The 16,529-nt window shown below is 54.3% G+C and overlaps 1 long non-coding RNA gene across 1 annotated transcript; it reads left to right on the plus strand.

The window, feature by feature from the left end:
- The first annotated feature begins 6,299 nt into the window (after window positions 1–6,299).
- On the plus strand, window positions 6,300–16,529 carry LOC123332977. Its single transcript, XR_006550205.2, has 4 exons — window positions 6,300–7,475; window positions 8,013–8,115; window positions 11,223–11,379; window positions 15,673–16,529. It is a non-coding gene; the product is annotated as an uncharacterized LOC123332977 (long non-coding RNA).

Below are 16,529 nucleotides of genomic sequence, written 5' to 3' on the forward strand. Positions count from 1 at the left end.
CAGTGGGGGCTGACTTGGGGTCCCCAGGGTCCCCAGAGGCCTGAACAGGACACCCTGAGCAGAATCTGCCGTGAGCTGAGTAGAGCTTCTGACCACAAAAATGAGCGAATGGGCGTCTCTGTGTTTTTCATTTTTGTTTCCTCTTCTGGTTTCTCCTTTGTGATAACAGAACCGTCACAATAAAAATACCAGCTCGGTTGATCTCAGGGATAAAGAAGACGGATGTTTATGTGACAAAGGAGGCTTGTTCCTGGCGAGGTGGGGACAAAGTTTTCTCGGGTGTCACCTGCCGAGAGGCCCATGTGGGCTGCTCTTTGCCCTGGTCCCCGAGCTCCAGCCCCCAGTCCATGGGGAGGGAGACCCCTCGTGCCCAGGGGTCGTGTCTGCTGAGTGTGACTTGGGCGGAGGCACTCCAGGTGAGCAACAGTATGGACGCCATCCAGTTGCCTCACTGAGTCATCAGATAAAATCCATGAGCGTCTATCAAGTAGCTTTCACGTGTAAATCACCACGTCAGGACCTATGAACTAAGACACACACATGTTCCCTGACCTCAAGAAGCTAAACTTTAGTAGGGGAGGTAAAATTAAACATGGGTAAAGATTACACGAAGTTGGAACATGGCTGCATGTGACTTATCACATTAGTTACACAGACCCTCTCCATGACACACAGTCTTATCAATAATTGTTTATTGCCTTGTGTCCTCCCTATCGGGTTTCCCTGGTGGCTCAGTGGTAAAGAATCCTCCTGTTAACGCAGGAGACATGGGCTCAGTCCCTGCAGGGGGAGGATCCCCTGGAGTAGAACATGGCAACCCACCCCAGTATTCTTGCCTGGAGAATCCCATGGACAGAGGAGCCTGGTGGGCTGTAACCCATGGGGTCTCAAAGAGCTGGACATGACTGAGCGACTAAACAACAACCTTCCTTTCACTACAACGTAAGCTCAGAGAGCAGAAGAGTGTCTGCTGTTAAGCTCACCTTCCAGGGTCAAAGAGCGGGAAGGGTTTAGGACACATTCTTTGAGAGAGGAAATAAATCAATGAACGGATGCGGCCATTGGCTCGGGGCAGGATGGTGCGGAAGCACCAACAGCGAAAGGGTTTGCGAGCTGAGTCTTGAAGGCAGAGACACCCCCCAACTCCCGCCAGGGGGCTATCTTGTGGGGCCTCAGCCTGGGGGACCCGCTGACAGTTGGGACCCTGCAGCCTCCCTGGAGCCCAGGTCAGCGGGTGCCGGCGCTTCCCCTGCAGACGCCTCAGGCCAGGCTTCCAGGGTCAGCCCCGAAAGGGAAGTTACAGATGTAATGGGGGTATTACACGGAGAGGTGCCTGGTTAAACTCCAGCTGTCACTGGAGGCTGTGTTTGCAGGGCTTCAGGGGGAAGGGTTACAGGTCGGCTTGGTGCCAGGTGGAAAGCAGGGTCTTTGTCTTGAGCCGCTGGCTGGACGATGCCCCTCTCTGGACGTTCAGAGTGAGGAGGGCTGATCCCTGGGCCCGTGTTAGGATGGTGTCTGGTGTGCTGCCCACAGGAGCCCGGGTCAGCGCTCGTGGTCGCCAGGACACAGGCCTGCACACCGGGGAGTGGCCTGAAGTCTGTCCCGTGACATCATAGGGACCACAGCCCCGCCCCTTTGGGGTCAGAGCGCCAGCTGCCTGGCAGACGGTTGTGCCCAGGGACTTTGTTCAAGCCAGGTGGGCCGAGTGTCAGCCCCTCCCTTCCTGCCATGAGATGTAATTCTCAGAGACTCACTTTCGTCTGTGTGTGCCTGTTGGATAGCTACAAGGGTCAGAACCAGAAGAAGTGTGTTCCCTGGTGGTGCTCCAGGAATGACGGCCTGGCCGCGGCATGTGGCTGGAACTCCCGGATGGACTCCCGTGGCTCACCAGCGTTTATTCTGCACTTAGACGTTCCGGACGCCTGCCCGGGGCTGAGGCCACAAAATCAGCGGAGACGGTGTTTCCAACCTCAAAGTACTTTCTCACGTTGAGTTTAAAAATGTATAGACATGCACCTTCCGGACCTCCAGTGTCTGAATTTGCATCATCTACCACAATACAAGACAGGGGTGTGTTTTCCCAGGGTAGTTTTCCCTTCCATCTAGTTCTTTGGGAAACTGCAATGAAAGCTTAGCAGAGAATCATTTTGCTCAAGTCCTCTGACTTCTGCGTTGATGGCTCACTGGGGGGAGTGTCCTCTGCGGCAGCCACCCTTGGAGGCTCTTCCCCTTCTCTGACCTGTGACATTTGAGCTGTGGCTTTTCTGCCTCCTCCGGGGGGTGGGCAATGCTCGTAGGCAGGTGCCCAGGACCCTGGTGATCAGCTGGTACTCCAAGCTGTGTCCTTAGCCTTGCCCAGGCTCCTGGACTTTACATTTTTGCCCCTGAAATCTCTTCTGAGGCTCCTGATGCTGCTTCAATCCATTCTGAGTCTTGCCATGAGGACGGATCCTCCTAAGTGGTCTTGTTCATTTCGCACTCCTGCCAGGACCTTCAGGAGAGAATGGTGGGCCTGCCTTTCGAACAAACAGGCTCCCACCATTTCCGGACGTGCCACCCACTCACTCGCGCTTCCTTGGGGCCTCAGACACACAGAACCCACCCCAGCCTGCCTGTCTCTGCCTCGTCCGTGGCTTGGGGCTCCACTCACCCCTGCTTTCTGGACTCCTGTCCGGTGGGTGCCCTTCGAACACCTCCTGTTCTCTAAAGCCTGATTTTCCTGATGGGTGGCGTCTTGGTGTGTGTGTGTGTGTGTGTGTGAGTTATTTAGTCGTGTCTGACTCTTTGTGACCCCATGGACTGTAGCACGTCAGGCTCCTCTGTCCGTGGGATTCTCCAGGGAAGCATCCTGGAGTGGGTTGCCATTGCCTTCTTCAGGGGCCTCTTGGAGCGTGTGGTAAATGTGAGCCCTGGAGGTTTGCTTGGGGAACCCCAGTAAGAGCTGCTTTCATGCTGTATCAGGAGTGGCCTTCCGGCCAGAATCTCTCAGAGGCTCTGGAGTCTCCTGTGAGGGTGCTGGGAGGATCCGGAAGGAAGGCCTGGGACTCAGCTCGGCAGCCGCCAGAGGTGCTGACCATGACCTTGTGGAGGCGATGGGCCTGGACTTTCTCTTGGGGGCAGATGGGGCAATCAGGAGGCTGCGCGTTCGGTTCCTGGAGTGGCCCTGGAGGTCATGGCTGGGGGTGCCTTGGATCTTCTCAGGCATGTTCCCAAGGCCATGGTCTCCGTTTCATGTGAGTCGAGACTGCGGGTTTGAACCTGTGATTTCTCTACGTGCCCCGGTGATCGGATGAACCTGTGCTATAGACTTCTTTACGTTTGGCAAAACTACAGACTCAGGTGAGACCCACACACATGGTCACTTGGAGGGAGCTCGTCGGTGGGAAAGCACCTCTATGCAGCTCAGGGAGTAGTGGGGGGTTAGAGTAGAAGCTGCTGGGTGGCTGAGGGCTGAGTGGGGCGGGACCCGCAGGGTTTGCATGGATGAGCCCAGGGAGTGAGGCAGGTTCTAGACCAGGGGGTGCAGGCTGCAGCTGCTGGGAGGGGGCCTGCAGCACTCAGCGAGACCCGGGAGCTGAGGCTGGGACTGTGTATCCACCCGTGGACCTTCACGAGTGAGCAAGGAGTCACGCAAAACACACCTTGGGATACAGTTCTTGGAACAAATCCGTTGTGAGAGTGAAGTTCCACCGTGTTATCCTGTATCTCGTATTTTTCTCACTCAGAACAGAGGTTCACACCTGCCCAGGACGTGCAGCGTTGAGGTCACGGTGTCCCCGAGGGAAGGCCTGCCTCGAAGCAGTGTGGTCTGTATGTTACGATAGATCAGCCAGTGTGGTCTATATACATTAGATCAGACACTGTCTCATACCAGCTTGGAGCAAGGAAAACTGGTGGAGGCTTTCAAGAAAATTCACAGGGTAAAAGCCTAAAATTAGAAACTTTCCATTTATTATAACCTGCTGTGTTAATAGATAAAGACATCATTATAAAATTTAGGATAAAGCCATAATTCAGAAGTAAGATTATATTGTGTGTGTGTGTGTGTGTGTGCGTGCACTTAGTCATGTCCAACTCTTTGCAACCCCAGGGACTGTGGCTTCCCAGGCTCCTCTGTCCATGGGAGTCTCCAGGCAAGAATACTGGAGTGGGTTGCAATTTCCTCCTCCAGCGGACCATCCCGACCTAGGAATTGAACCCACATCTCCGGCACTGGCAGGCAGATTCTTAACCACTATGCCACTTGAAGTCCATTTATTAAGCATCGACTTTGTTCCAGGAAACTGATAAGTGTTTTACTTCATTATGACTGATTCTTTCCACAGCTCTGAGAGGTAATTTGTCCTCTTTCCAAAAGAGAGATCTGAGGCTTTGAGAGGCTGATTATCTTGCCCTGAAGTCAGAGGTGGAGCACGGACTCAAGCCCAGATCTTTCTGACTCCACACCTGCGTTCTTTCCACTTTGTGGTGGCCCGGTCCAGCCCTGGTGCCAGGGGGCACAGGTTAAGAAAGCGCTCTGACGTCTAGGGCTGACAGTGCCTTCCCACACGTGGGAGAAGCATCGAGTTTAGCTCAGATTTCATCTGTCTGGAGGCAGCTGCTGCTTCCCCACAAAGCCCCTCTTTCTAATCTCTTCGCCTCCAGACAAGCCTCCCACCCCACTGATGAGAACAGCCTTCACAGCTGCTGGAGTTGTCCTTCATCTGTGAACTCCAAGGTGGCTCCTCCTCCTCCACTGGCCTCCGTTGGGCATCCCCACGGCCCCTGGGAAGAGTGGGTACCAGCCCAGCGCTGGCTTCTGCAGTCTGGCCTCTGGTACCCAGACTCCATCTTCAGCCACGTGCCCTGGAGTCTTTCTTTGGGGCCTTCCCCCACACAGTGGTCTCTACATGGGCCGACCCGCCCTCATTCTGAAAAAACCCAAACTCATCCGTCAAGACTTGACTCGGGGGCCATCACCTCCACCTGGAAGCCTGCCCTGATCATCACCCCTGCCCCCTGTCCCCCAACCTCTGGCCTTGCAGGGTTTCTAGTATTTTATGTCCTGAGGTGTTGCCTTCTTTCCTGCTGACTTGCCCCCCCCGGCCCCCCTCCCAGCCCACTGATGCTGCCGGTGTTGGAGCAGGACAGGTTCAGGCTTCTTAGTTCCACGTTAGCAGATTCTTGACAGAGAGCAGGTGGATACCCAGTATACATTGGATGGATAAAGTAAGTGATCTCCTTGTGACTTTAGATAAGGGAAAGGCTTTTGTTGGGAAGATAAATTCACTCTAAAGGAATTCACTGCGAGCACGCGTTGATTTCTCAGCAAATATTTAATGAACACATTTTATGTGTTTATCATAAAGCGGCCTAGGATGCCGAGCAGGCTGTGCTTTTTGTGAAAGCTTGGAGGAAAGGGGTGTTTGCGGGGCTTTGTGAAAATTACTGTATCTGCAGTTTCTCGGTCAGAACCTGCCGCGTCCTGAGCACCCGATACACATTCAGAATGAACGTGAATGAAAGAATGAAGGGCTCTGCGGCTTGCGATGACTTTTCACATGTGTGGTCTTTTTATAATTCAGGCAAACCTCCCCAGACAAAATGCACATTGATGATTACAACCCTAACCTGGGAAAACTGAGACTGTCTGCGCCCAGGTGCGTCTGGACCAACCTGGCCTGCTCTCTGACCTCTGCACCCTCTGACCCCTGGTTGGGGAGCTAGGAGCGCATGGACACGGTTCCTTGTTCGCTCATCAGATTCTCCTGGGTCCCTCCAGCGAGCAAGCACCGATCTGACGGCTGAATCACAGAGAAGGGAGTGGGCCAGGGAGGCTGCCCCGGGGCGTGTGTGTCTCTCACCCCGTGGGTCTGCACGTGCTGCCTGTGCAGGCAGCCCTGGGTGCTGAGGGTGGAAGGTGCTCCTGGGGGCCGGGCTGCCTTGGGTGGGGTGTCCCCGTGCAGGGGGCAGAAGAAGCCAATGAGGATCAGCTTGGGCTGCGGCCCTGCGTGGCTGAGGCGCGGGCTGTGGACCCTGAGAGCTGATCATGCATGGCAGGGGGCCTCGGACGAGGTCTGTTTGGGGACACAGACGGAAACTGCCCCTAGAGGAGTCCCAGCTGGTGGGGAAGACGGATGCAACCTGAGAGATGTGCAGTGTTAGGGTGGGCACAGGAGGGGGCATCTGGCCCCAGTGCAGGGGACTGGGGGCAAGTTCCGGGAGGAGGGGTGAGCTCAGCCGCATCCGGGGGTGGCGGGAGGGAGGATTGGGCTTTTCATGTGAGGCCTGGGAGCACAGCTTGGGGGCAGGATGGAGCACGCTGGTGGGCTGGTGGGAGACCAGCTGGAGGCCGGGCAGGGGCCCGGGGCAGCACATGGCAGCGGCTCTGGGCCCGGGAGGCAGTGGGCAGGACTGGAGCGTGGACAGACCCCCGGTGAGCCCGTGAGGGCCTGGACTCGTATGTGCACGAGCACACGGGGAGGCCGTGCAGGGCTGGATCGTGGGCGACCCCCAGTGAGTCCATGAAGACCTGACTCGTACATGCACGAGCACACGGGGAGGCCGGGCAGCATTGGAACGCGGGCGGACCCCTGGTGAGTCCATGAAGGCTGGGTGAGTACGTGCACGAGCACACGGGGAGGCCGTCGGGGGCGCTCACAGCTCCCCGCGGGCCTGAGGCAGCTCCCCCAGCACGTCCTCCAACTGGAAGGGGGCCGGCTCTGACCCCCGACACCTTGGCTGTCGCTCCTCCAGGGCCAGGCTGCGCTCGGCGGCCACCCTCGAGGCAGGGCAGGGAGGTGAGGGCCCCATGGGAGGAGCGCGTCTGTGGCTTTGCCCGGCCCTGGGCACGCCCGGCTCACCCCAGGAGGCAGAACCGGCCTCATCACACCTGCCTCTCTCCCCCGGCTTCTGGTGCCCCAAGTTCTCCAAGCCGTGGTCCTGGTCCCCCTCCCCACCTTCTCCTGTTTTATTTTAGTGACCTGTCGAGACAACTCAGCAGAAGTTTGGTTCTTGAATCTCTGTACCTGTTGAATAAACATTGAGCCCAGGGGACGCCTTTGATCTCCCATCTCTGCCAGATGCTTCGACAGCCTTGATCTTCTGGGAACCTCCCCCACCCCCAGGGGAGGCCTGCTCCTCCCTCCTCACCCCGAGGACTCCCGTGCTGTTGCTGAGTCACATCCTACTTTGGAGCCTGGCTCAGGCCTCGTCTCGGTGTCAGGAGGGTGAGAGCCCTCAGGAGGATTTGCAGGGTCTCTGTCCCCTGTGTGGGTCTCTGGCAGTTGGGGTTCCCCACCACCCACCCCGAGTGCAAGGGTGTGATGGCCACCTCTCCAGTTCCAGAGCCGACCTTGGTCTCCATGGAGACACACATCCTGACCGAGTGCTCACCAAGGCTGCTCTGGGAAGTCTGACTTTCGTTTTCCCTTTCAAGGATTCTCTTTTCATAATCACTTTCAAAGCCCCTGAGGGGGAGACGTCAGCCAAAAGCTGTGAGTACAATTCCTCTTTAGCTGAGGGGACTTCCTGGAGCCACCTGACAGGTGCCCCGACTGCTGGCCCCACACTGGAGAGTAAATCACCCTTTGCAATCCAGTCAGATTTCAAAACAAGCTTGGGGTCGATGCTTCAGTACTGGCTCCTCCGGGGTTACGACAGAGAAGGGGCATCTCCCCCGAAGTGCTACCAGGACGGAACCCAGGTGCTGCTGGGGGAGGCAGACGCGTGTCCCCGCCTCCACCGCCCCTCTGTGGTGTCGGGATCAAGTTAGGGGTGACGTACAGACACTCCTGCCGTCGAGTCATGTTCAGCAATGAGCAGGGGGATAATGAGGGGTCTTCACGTTAGTAAAAGCCACACTTCAGAGGCCCTGCTCTCCTTTTCAGGGCAGAATTCATTTCCTGTAGAGCTGGGGTCTTTCAGGGGCCTGAGCTGAGTCTGGTGGTGGAGATGCTGATCCCTATACTGTCCAGAACTCTGAGTGGGTCTTGCGAGTCCCTTGCCTTCTCTGAGACTCCTTTTCTTTTCAGTTAAAGGAGTGACTTGTCCTAACGCATGCTCAGTCCGGGTCCTGTCTTCGCTGTCTCCGAGAGGGACCTGCTCATCTGGGTACAGAAGAGTGATGTCAAGCAGGTCAATGACCAACAGTCACCGCCTTCCCTCATGTTGTTCTGTTTTGGTCTAGTAACTTTAACCAGAGGGATGGCAAATTACTCACACTCATGATAGAAAATTAGGAAACAGAGGTCCAAATCCAAGCCTGAACCATCTCTCGCTTCTCCTCTGTAGCAGTCGGGGTTGTGAGGATGTGAAGGCGTGGTATTTATCTGTGGGCACGTGTGTTTGTGAGCACTTTTGCTTGTGATGAACCTGGCCTCCACTGCACCTCCCGCTCACCTGCACAGACAGACCCGTCCACCCTGTGAGCAGCGCCGGGCACTCGTCACTGCATGGGTCTCCCTGGACGGACCCTGTCACTTGGCTCCTCCTGCGTTCCCAGAGCGTCTCCACTACAAACGACGCTGGGAGGAAAGTGCTTGGAAGTAAACCTTTTTATACTTCTGTGATGGCTTATCTTCTTAAGATAAATTCCTAAGAGTGGAATTGCTGGGTCACAAAGGGAACTTACCATTGCAAGGCTTTGGCTACTTACTGACAAATTTCTGAAAGGTTTCACTCACGTCCATTTCCACTGGCATGATGTGAGACTGAACATTTCTTTACAGTCTCCCTCTTTGTGTTGTTTAGTCTCAGTCGTGTCCGACTCTTTTGTGACCCCAGGACTATGGCCTGACAGTCTCCTCTGGCCATGGGAGTCTCCAGGGAAGAGTACTGGAGTGGGCTGCCATTTCATCCTCCAGGGGATCTTCCCGACCCAGGGATCCAACCTGGGTCTCCTGCATTGGCAGGTAGATTCTTTACCACTGATGCCACCAGGGAAGCCTACAATCTCCCTAACTTAATTGTTATTAAAATAATTTTGGTGCATTTCAGGATGAAAGCATTGTACTATTGTAGTTTTGAATTGCATTTCTTTAATTTCAGTTTTGAATAACAATGCAGATGATGAAGGATATGAATTTCTCCTGACTACAGTCCATAAATTTTCATCTGTAGCCTTCAGTTCAGTTCAGTTCAGCCACTCAGTCATGTCCGACTCTTTGTGACCCCATGGACTGCAGCACGCCAGGCCTCCCTGTCCATCACCAACTCCCAGAGTTCACTCAAACTCATGTCCATTGAGTTGGTGATGCCATCCAACTATCTCAGCCTCTGTCGTCCCCTTCTCTTCCCACCTTCAATCTTTCCCAGCATCAGGGTCTTTTCAAATGAGTCAGTTCTTCATGTCAGGTGCCCAAAATATTGGAATTTCAGGTTCAGCATCAGTCCTTCCAATGAATATTTAGGACTTATTTCTTTTAGGATAGACTGGTTGGATCTCCTTGCAGTCCAAGGGACTCTTAAGAGTCTTCTCCAACACCACAGTTCAAAACCATCATTCTTTGGTGCTCAGATTTCTTTATAGTCCAACTCTCACACCCATAAATGACCACTGGAAAAACCATAGCCTTGACTAGACAGACCTTTGTTGGCAAAGTAATGTCTCTGCTTTTTACTATGCTGTCTAGGTTGGTCATGGCTTTCCTTCCAAGGAGCAAGCGTCTTTTAATTTCATGGCTGCAGTCACCATCTGCAGTGATTTTGAAGACCACCCCCCCAAAAAATCTCACTGTTTCTATTGTAGTTTTATCACCATTAATTACTAAGTTGTTTGTAGTAATAGTTTTGCTTTATTTCTTTAACTTAAAAATTATTTAGAATTTTTTCCAAATTCACCTTTTTTAAATTAAACAACTTCTTTCAGTTTTGTTGCACCGAAGTAGAGATCGCAGCCCGTATCACACTTCATCACTGTGAGTTTCATGTATGATGAAATCGTTATGATCCTCTGTGTTCCTTTTAATGCAATTTTCTCATATCCTTTATTGCTTATTACTCCTAGTCTTGTTTCCCTGCATTGTTTATATTTACTTGATGTCTCTTTGTTGATTTCTCGATTTTGAACTGTGCCCTGTCATTTTGGCTTAGGTGGATCTCTTCAGCATTGCAGTTGTGTATGGTTGCTTTTTAATTCTAAATGTCTTCATCATACTTGTGATTTCTGTTGTTTTTTTTAATGTTTTAATGATTGTTTTAGAGTTTTATTTTTGCAGTTTTATATACGCAATGCACTTTCATCCTGGAGAGATACCATGTTTTTTCAGAGCACATCAACATCACGAGTGTTTTTTTTTAAGTTTTTATTTTTTACAGCAAAAACATTTTGTACTGGGGTATAGCGGATTAACAATGTGACAGTTTCAGGTGAGCAGGGAAGGGACTCGCATACACATGTATCCTTTCTCCTCCAAGCCCTCCTCCCATTCCTAAGAAGACACACTCAGCGTTTTCGTTCTAATTAATCCTCCAGTCACTGACGCTGTCATTCCAGACCCTGACTATGGACAGTGCTGTTGGGCAACATGTCATTAATCCGTACTGTCCGTATTGTTTCTAGTTCTTTCTGACAATTGGTCCAATCTCACGCTTTACTTATCACATCGTTTACTCTCTTTTTAAATACTCTGTTCAACCATTCTTGTAGTTTTAAATTCTACTCTGATTTGATTGTTCTCAAAAGTTTCTTTCGTAACTCCTATAATTAATTTGCTTTTCGGGCCAGGTCTTTTTGTTAGCCTTGAATTTGAATATAACCTTTTGTAAGTAATAATCTTTGAAAGTTTTAAAATTATTCTCACGTATCATGTTTAACAGGGACCTGATTATTTTCATTTGTAGGGAATCTGTGACCTCATTGCTAATGTGGTCATTGCTAATGACCTTGCTAATATCTTTAAGACTGTTTATATGAGATTGACATATCGCTAAGATGTTTAATAATTCTTCCATAATATTCAGTGACCCTTCCTGAGGTTAATATTTGAGTCTCTCGGTTCGCCTGGGATGTCTTCAGCCTTGACCTGGTGCTTCCTGCTTACTCAGAATTCTAGACTGGGGCTCTGGGGCTTGTCTGCTCTTAGGTTCTGTCTCACAGTTCACATCTCCTCATCTTATCCTCCTTGTGGTTCTAGTTCACTGGCTTGGTTTTCTGAAGGTTTCTGTTGCCGCTTTTGCTTACATTTCAGTCTTTAGTTCAAGATGCTTGTTCTGTACATTCACACATTCTTTCCTGATTCCAGATCATGTGTCCAGGTCCAAGGGGACCAAACCGGAGAGCTTGAGCTCTGAGACCACAGTTTGGAGACAGTTGAGCATCGTGTGCTTCCGGGCAGGAGGCTCACTCTCTGTAAAGGCAGCAGGTGCATCAGGCTGCAGCCTGGGAAGTGGGGCTTCCAGGTGAGTCAGGCCGAAGACACAGGGGGTGGGCGTAACACTCAGGGTGGTGACGGAGGTGTATCTGCAAGGAGTGCCCAATCTCGCGGTGGGGGGTGGATCTTGGCAGGCCTCTCAGGACTGATCTGCAGGTGGGTCTGCAAGGATGGGGAGGGGTTGGCAGTACAGTGGATGGCGCTGTGGGCATCGGAGAGTGAGGGGGGAGCACAGGCCACTGCGTCATGTTCAGGAAAGAGAACGGTCTCCGGAGGCTCAGTGTAGGGTTGGCAGGGGGACGGGAGGTCAAGCCCGGCGGGGAGAAAGCTGCAGCCGGGGAGGGTGGGACGCGCACACCAGGAGTCGGGGCTCTGGCTCGTAGGTCACGGGAAGAGGCTGAAGAAAGTGAGAGATGAAGAGGACTGCCACGCTCGCATTTTCCAAACATGCGCGTGGTGCCGCATCGGGCAGGGCGAAACATGCGCGTGGTGCCGCATCGGGCAGGGCGAAGGTGCAGAGCGAGAGGCTGGGGTCCGCAGACGTCAAGGCGACGCTGTGTCCCGGCGAGAACTAGCGCGTGGTGCCACATCGGGCGAAGGTGGAGAGCGAGAGGCTGGGGTCCGCAGACGTCAAGGCGACGCTGTGTCCCGGCGAGAACTAGCTGGTGGGGCTGGGATTCCGAGAGGAGAGAAAGGCAGCAGCGACGTGCAAGGCGGGGCTGGCTCTTCTGTCTGCTGAGAGGCTTAGGTGTACCTTTAGGGACCTGGGCGTTCCTACCCACACTGCTGGCTTCCAGCCCTTCTCGCGTGTACACAGAAGCGGGTAGAATGCCTGACCCTTGGTAGAAACGAATAATTTGCATTTCTAGATTCTACTTAGAAAAGAGAGCGTGATTGACAAACACGAAGTTTTCCACATGCAGAGTTCGTTTTCTTGGTGTTACATGGCAGTCTCCATCAGAATGTGTTCACCACATAAAGTAAGGGTCATTTTTCAGCCAAAAGTCATTTCTTCATCATTTCTGTCGGAATGGGAATGCGGACCTTTGGAAGGTTTTCGTACATAATGGTGATGAGTCTGGGGTGAGTCCTCTGGACGTGCACAGAGGGGGCGTCAGGGCGATGAAGCTACGATCGTCTGCAGAGGAGGCAGTCTGCTCAGCGCCTCCCTTGTCTTCCCGGTCACTCCACGCTTCCTGTTGTGGAGGTCGAACCCTGGGGTGACCCTTGGCTGTCCCCTCACTCCCCACCTGGTCCATCAGGAAATCCTGCAGGCTCTGCCCTCACACTCGTCCGGAGCACTCTTCGCCCCCTGTTCTGGCTCTTGGCAGCTCTCCCCTGGTTTAATGCCACTGCCTCCTTAGAGATCCCCTGCTGCCCTTGAACCTGTAGTGCCCAGACAGGCCTGCTGTGAGCTCAGCCAGGGACGGGGACCTCCGCTCAACCCCTTTCCGTGGCTCCCACTCCACTTAGGGAGAAGCCTGCTGCTCTCCCATGGTCCCCTGCACTCAAAGTGGGACCCCCCCCACCACCACCATGGAGCCCTCCCTTGCACAGCCCAAACCTGGCCCTCACTGGGCGTGTTCACAGCTCAGGGGCTGTGCAGACTCATCTCTTGTTCCAGTGGCCCCTCTAGGCATCTTCGTGGGTCCCATGTTGTGGGGGAGCCTTCACTAGGCCCCGTATCCTGAGAGTGGTCCCCCCTTCCCAGAACTCTCTGTGACACGCCCATGTCACCGCTGTCTCTTTGCCCACCCAGTGTGCCTTAGCTATTATTGTTGTATCTGCTACTTCTACTCTTAGAATATTCTAAGTTACTTAAGAGCGGAGATCTTGCTCATCTTCTGATGCTTCTGTATCTTCAGTGCTTGTAAGTGTGCCTGGGATGCATGCAGGGTTGGGGGCCCGTTTCAGGCGGCGCAGAGCTCCCTGAGGTTCAGGAAGGGCTTGTCAGGTGGAGGGCCTCTCCTTCTGTTTCCCTCCCCCAGAGCGGGAGGGCTTGAAGGCACTGCTGGGGGGGCCAGACCCCAAGCCTGTGGGCCACGCAACTGCGCAGGTCCCTTCTTTCTGATTCTGGATTTGTTCAGATGTGAAATGGGGATGAGACAGCAGTTCTGCCTGAACGAGTGTGGGTTGCAGCTGACGTTCCCGAGCAAGCAGGGCCGTCCTGGGCAGAGCAGAGGCACCGGGTAGAGCCGTGGTTCCGCCTGTGTCCCCTCCAGCCAGCCTCTTCCAGGAGCTTCCAGGCCGCACAAGCTAACCCTGGCGAGGCGGGGTCTGCTGTGGAGTCGCCCTCCGTTTCTTCCTGGGGCATCTGCAGTTTTCCCTCCTGTGGCTGTGGGTGTGGCTGTGGCTGATTTGTGGGTGTGGCTGTGGCTGGTTTGTGGCCGTGGTTGTGAGCAGATGCCTTGCATCCTGGATCACCCTGGTGTTTCCGCGAAGGGCAGGCTGCACCTGGCTTCGTCTGCGGGGGCTCTGAACTGTGGCAAATGCTCTGATTAAATCACATTTTTCTTATCCACAATCAGGAAACAGGAAGTGCTTTGACACAGAACATCGCATCGATTATGATCAGCTTGGGGAGATTCTCTTTGAAAAGCATTTTCTGTCAGCCTGTGCGTCTGGCACTGCAGGTCAGCAGCAGAGGGGCCTCTCCCCACAGGCCACCCCACCCCAGGCCTCCTGCACACCGCACTGCCCCCCAGGCCTCACCCCTCACCCCCAGGCTCACCCCCTAGGTCCCACTGCTCAGCCCCAGGCCTCCCTATCCCCGGTCTCACCCCCCAGGCCCACTTCCCCCTCCTTTGTCTATTGAATGCTGTCCTTTTTGAGCTCTGCCCTGGGCTCTCTGCAGGGTCATAAACCCCAGCTTTGGCTTCGGAGGAGACTCGACAGAAGCTGGTGGTTTGGCTGCAGGCAGGCCGCATACACCCAATTTTAAAACTGAGTTCTCTCTTTTGGATTGCATTTATTTTTTCGCTCTTTAAAATGTCTCCTGCTCAGATGGTTTGTGAGTGAAGACCAGACCCTTGGAGACAGATGGTGACTGATGTTCAAACAGGAGACCCTGGGAGGGGGTCAGGACACTAAGCTGAAGCCGGGGTCAGGGGGGTCCCTGAGCGGGTGCCTGAGACTGGCTTTGAACCCTGGCTTCTCTGTAACCCTGGTTTCCAGGGTTGTCGCAGGGGTGGCCGGCGGTGCTGGGCGAGTGACCGACGTGCCGCGGGGGTGGCCGGCGGTGCTGGGCGAGTGACCGACGTGCTGCGGGGGTGGCCGGCGGTGCTGGGCGAGTGACCGGCGTGCCGCGGGGGTGGCGGCGGTGCTGGGCGAGTGACCGATGTGCCGTGGGGGTGGCCGGCAGTGCTGGGCGAGTGACCGGCGTGCCGCGGGGGTGGCCGGCGGTGCTGGGCGAGTGACCTATGTGCCGCGGGGGTGGCCGGCGGTGCTGGGCGAGTGACCGGCGTGCCGCGGGGGTGGCCGGCGGTGCTGGGCGAGTGACCGGCGTGCCGCGGGGGTGGCCGGCGGTGCTGGGCGAGTGACCTATGTGCCGCGGGGGTGGCCGGCGGTGCTGGGCGAGTGACCGGCGTGCCACCAGGCAACGCGGGGCCGAGGGCAGGCTCGGGGGGAGGAGCAAGTTTGCTGTGATGAGCTTCAATTCCTCGCTCCTCTACTCCTTCCAAACCACAGACCCCGGGTGGCGACACCTGGCTTTTTCTTTCCATGGGGTCCATTTGATGAGTGAAGTTTGCATGGCAAGCTTTCATTTCTTCTTAGATTCTATGCAATGAAAAAACCCCACATGACCCAGCTGTCTGTCAATAATAGAGTGGGTTACTGAAATAAAACGAAAGGCAGGTATGTTTACAGCTTCCACACTGGATTCCAAAGCTGTCTGCCTCCAGGCTTGGCACTAATGCGTCTCAGGTGCCCGAGTTGGAGCACGTCGTCTGCATCACAGGACACACAGCTCCCGACGGCGTCTCCAGCATCTTCCAGATGTTTATGCTGTGAACGGACTTTCATGACTTTTACTCTGTCTGAATTCTGACTTGCAGAACTGATTTCTATCATGACTGGCCTAAACTATGAAATCAGCATAAGTTTTCCTGAAAGCTCTGTTTGGGGTGCTTTCCCTTTCACTTCTCTTACAGATGCCTTCTCACAAAGATGTCCCACATCCCTGGGTTGCCAGGACAGGAGGACAAAGGGGACTTTCTAGAATCTGTGGTTGGGGCACATTGCAATGGTGGGGGTGGGTAGATCTTTTTAAACAAAAAGAGGAACTGACATCAGTTGATTTTCTTTCCCTGTTCTCATGCAGGAAATGGAGCACCTCCTGGTGTTAGACGCAAAGTCGGCCAATATTTTGAGTCCTTGCGTGAAGAACACAAGGGAGTTGCTGGCCTCGGCGGCTCGTCTGGTCAACATGTAAGCTTTCAGGGCATAAACGTTGCCTCCATGGTGAAGTTTGTTGGGGTTAGGGGCGGTGCTGACAAGGGCGGTCACGTCTCCCTGCTCACCTGTGAGCTCTGTTCACCCTGACCCACAGCGGCATACGGGCTGTGGCTGCTGGATCGAGTGGCTCCACGGCTCTCGGGGGTCAGATGGGGGCTCTCACAGCCCCCACCTCACGTCTGAGGCCAAGATGGTGACCACAGCAGGTGGCGTTTAAGTTCTCGTCTCTTCAACAACGACCAAAGGGTTGTAATGATTTGTGCCCCGGTGGGCATCGGCCCATGTTGCCTGTGGCTCTGTCAGAAAGTGATTGTGTGTGTGTGTGTGTGTGTGTGTGCATGTGTGCAGGGGCGGGGGGTTGGTGCCCATGCAACTGGAGAGGCCAGTTTTTGCGGACTAGAGGCCAGAATTTGCGGACTGACTAACGCACAGTGAGAATTCCTGTCTGGTTCCATGACTCAGAGCTGGGAGGAAGGACACAGAGGCATGAGGATTTCAGGACCTGGGACAGGGCAGCCTTGATATCAGGGGCCTCACTGGGTCCGCAGGGAGGAAGGGAGTGACAGGCAGAGGCCACAGGAACTCTTAACGGGTGCCTCTGATGGACGCGGTGGGGAGTGGCTTGTCTCAGAGTCAGGCTGACCTGGACGTAAACGGAACTCCTCAGCTTACTAAGCTGCAGCCTCTAGCAACTGCCCGCCCACCCAGGCCTCAGCTTCCGCC

The sequence above is a fragment of the Bubalus bubalis genome, chromosome 3 (assembly GCF_019923935.1).
Source record: "Bubalus bubalis isolate 160015118507 breed Murrah chromosome 3, NDDB_SH_1, whole genome shotgun sequence".
Lineage (NCBI taxonomy): Eukaryota > Metazoa > Chordata > Mammalia > Artiodactyla > Bovidae > Bubalus > Bubalus bubalis.